Source organism: Alligator sinensis, unplaced genomic scaffold, assembly GCF_000455745.1.
Source record: "Alligator sinensis unplaced genomic scaffold, ASM45574v1 scaffold939_1, whole genome shotgun sequence".
NCBI classification, from domain to species: Eukaryota; Metazoa; Chordata; order Crocodylia; family Alligatoridae; genus Alligator; species Alligator sinensis.
In genome coordinates this window covers 1,866,614-1,870,426 of record NW_005841995.1, presented here as the reverse complement: position 1 = coordinate 1,870,426, position 3,813 = coordinate 1,866,614, and positions in this window count along the sequence as shown.

Below are 3,813 nucleotides of genomic sequence, written 5' to 3'. Positions count from 1 at the left end.
ACGACAGGCCCCTCCTCCCCCTTAACGGTAGGTCCTTACCCAGTTGTTCACGTCACCCTCAAACAGGCCCCGCCCCCTGCCTGGCCCTGCCCTATAGTGCCCCCTCCCAGCATTGTGCTGTGTGTGGTGCGAGGCTCTAGGGCTGTTGAGCTGGACCACGTGCTTGAAAGCCCCGCCCCTCGGCTTTACCCTTGAGCCCTTCAGCAGTGTGGAAAGCAGTGCCTTGGGGTAGGTTGTGCTTCCCATGGGAGCACAGGCAGAGTGCAAGTTAAGGGGGAGATTGGGCCTGAGCCCCAGCCTAGGAGATGAGAGCTTCCCTGTAAGATTTGAAAATCATAACCTCCGATGGGATTGTTCCTACACTTTGGTGAACTTGTTAATCGATCATAGAAATGAAGGCCTGCAAGGGACCTCAAAAGATCATCGAGTCCACCCTGCCGGTTTTGGGCAGGAATACTGCTGAGAGCAAATGATCCCTCCAAGGTGTCTGTCCTGAACTGGTTTAAGTTTTTTTTTTGCAGACCCCCACAAGAGTCAAAGTGTAATTCAACCCTGAGCACAGGTGACCGGGTCAGCTGTACCCCCTGCACACTACTTCAGCCCAAGCAGCCAGTGCAAGGCCTTGCCCCAGGACAGCAAAGGGCTGGTGGTGTCTTTCCCCCACTTCCTGTCTGTATGATCCTGCCGGATCAGGCTCTGATCCACTACTGGATCAGAGCCTGGCAGAGCTGCATTGACTTTCGAGGGTGCCAGCTCTGGGCTTTTGCTGGCGGTAATTTGGAAAGCCGCAGAAGAAAACAAAATCAGCAAAATCAACCATCCCTAACAACACATAGGGAACGGCTATTTGGGGCTGGCATAGAGAGACTTACAGAAGCCAAAGATGGCAGGTAAGAAATTGCCCGTCTGTTCCTAAGGGCTTCTAATGTTACGTTCTTATTTAATATAGTCTAAATGCAAACATATGTATGTATTACATCATCAGTTGGACATTTCTGGTTGATAACTCTTCCTTTCCTCCTCCCCCCCAAATTAAAACTGAAGTATAAACATATCTACTAACCGTACGATGGAAAGAGCAAAGCATGTTGATGGAATGTCCAGTTTGGATTTCATTTAATCAGTTTGGAGTCATTTTGGGATTAATGTTTTTAAAAGGCTTTAAAAAAGGGATCACGTTTCTTTATAGGACAAGATGAGTGGATGTCAGTCCAGAATCTGGAATATGAAAAGCTTTAAAACCTTTACAAAGAGTGATTCTCCAGCATTATTTGGGTGAATTGTGAAACCTTCTCTTCCCACCCTAGGCCCCAGGCAAACAATATGTTTTTTCAGTTCTCCACTCTCATGAGCATAATTAGAGCCAACCAAGGACTTTTGTAGCAGGGAAAAAATTAAGTATTATACATTAAATGGAAAACCTTTGTTACATGAAAGGTTAAGGTTACATACTTAAATTCCAAAACTTGAATTCAAGGGTCTCAGAACAAAATGTATGGCCAAGATTTAAAGAAATGTTTTTAAAAGGTAGGTTCCAAAATTTATATTTATGCACCTGAATAAGGGCCTAGTCTTGTAATAAGAATCTGCAGAGCTCTACATTGGTACAGAGTCCCCTTTGAGTTACCAAGTTTAAAACTTTTTTAACCATTTGCTCTGATCTCTTGCCTTTTTAAAACCCATGGCGCTACATATAGATGCAGGGATTTGCCTACATAGATATATTAAGATGTACATTAAATATAAAGGTAAGTTTATTTGTTGTACAAGTAAAGAAAATGGGAAGATACTCAATAACAGATAGTCAAATTGAATATTCAAATTCAATAACGAATTTGTATTTGAACCAAAATTTCTCTGCAGGTTTGAAATCAGTAGCTGCACTTGATCTTTTCATGACCAAAAAATGTTTGCTACGGAGTGAATTGACTTGAAGTACACTCTTTAGCCATTATGTCTACAATAGTGTATAACTGTTGCCAGAGTGCAGTCTTCTAGAGTCACACCCAAACCTGAAAATTCTCATAAAAAACCTTGCCATCTAATCCCAATTGTTACTGACTTTTTAAAAGCAGAGTGTCTAATGTGGTCCTTTATTATTTAATACTACTGTACATTTTCTAGTATATTCTGAAGTATTGTCATGAATCATTAGAATTGAACTACACCTGTCAAAATAAACGAGTACTGTGAATTTTATCAGGCTGCACCTTTGATTGTTTTCCCATTCCATACTAGCTAATTCATAAAATCTGATTATCCACACTGGATCTTTCAGATATGAATGAGATTTTGTTCTTACAGTAAAACCATCTAGAAAAGAAAAAAAATCATGAATTATCTCTACCTCTTCATGAAAGATCTTGCTACATGAGTCTCAACACATGCAAAGTTGTGTTTTCAAGAACCAGCAAAAAATACGTTCCTCCACACAGAAGAAGGCTGAACAGGTCTGTGATGGAAAAACATTTTCCTAATGAATTAAAGTATCATGTGTATCTTATTGCAGTTTGAAAAATCAGCTCTGAGCCTGATTATTCAGTTAAGCAATGTAGCAGTGGAAGCTTGTGATGTTGAAGGGTTTCTCTGTGGAGTGATTGCCTCAAGGAGGAGAGAGTTTGAGTTCCCTTGTCATGATACTAGCAGCTGGATCAATGGCTAATTGTGGTAAGGCTCTGTTCCAGGGAATAGCAACAAACTCTTAGCGCTGTGCTGCTGTAAGCTCTGAGTCCTACTTCCAAATCAAGAGGGATAAATAATGGAGGAGACTGAATGAATAATAAAGTTTAGCTGAGTTTTAATAGCGCACTGTGTGAGAACTTTTAAAACATATTGTACAAGAGGCAATAAAAAGATGATTTTTGAGATTCAAAAATGAAGACAAGACATAGAAGATCTGATAGATTTTGTAATGAAAATCAAATAACAGGAACATTAAAACTATGACTAAAAAGAACACCTCTTGTCTAATGCACTTGTGACAATGAGCACAGAACCTTAAATAGACATATTTTATGTCTTTAAAACTAGCATGGGGAGAAATACAAATCAGAGGTGATTTTTTTTTTTTTCAAATTTTGTAACAAATTGTACTAGTGTAATTAACAAAAGTGTGACCACGACTTTAGGTAATAATTCACTTTCTAGTGTAAGGGAAACTGGGCATTTTTTTGCTGCGAATCACAAATTTACTAAAAAAAAAAAAAAAAGAGGTTGTTGGTAGACCAAAACTATTTGTGGACTTGAAGAACAGTTTCAATTGACAAAAAAATGGGAATTTTTTTCCCCTGGAATTTTTTTTGGAAACATCAATTTAACATTTTTGGGAATGTTTACTTTAAAGTGAAACAGTTTGTCTTTTCATTTCAAACCTATAATTTCCATTCAAAATTGGCACATGATTTCTTAAAATAGTAAAAAGGTGGACAGAATACAAAATTAAAAGCAGATAACATATTTGGATCAAATTAAATATTTTGGGTTGACTACAAATGAAGTCTGTTTTTCAATTTTTGGATGCAGCTACTGATCTGAAAAGTCCATTATTATCTCAGCTCGCAGTCTAATCTTGAGTTTCCTTCTCAAAACTGTTTTCATTAGAGAAACTTCAAAATCTACTACAGTATAAAATTTTAAAGAAAAATGTGATGTGAATGTCACTCTTTGAAAAGTCTTCTAGCTCCTTTTGTAAATGTAAGCTTAATCTGTGGACGTCACATTATTTCATTCTGTAGTCCTTCATGAAAACCAGTGAGCTTTGTTGTAATTATCAGGTGCAATATTTATTTAGTTAGCTATTATTTATTTATTTTT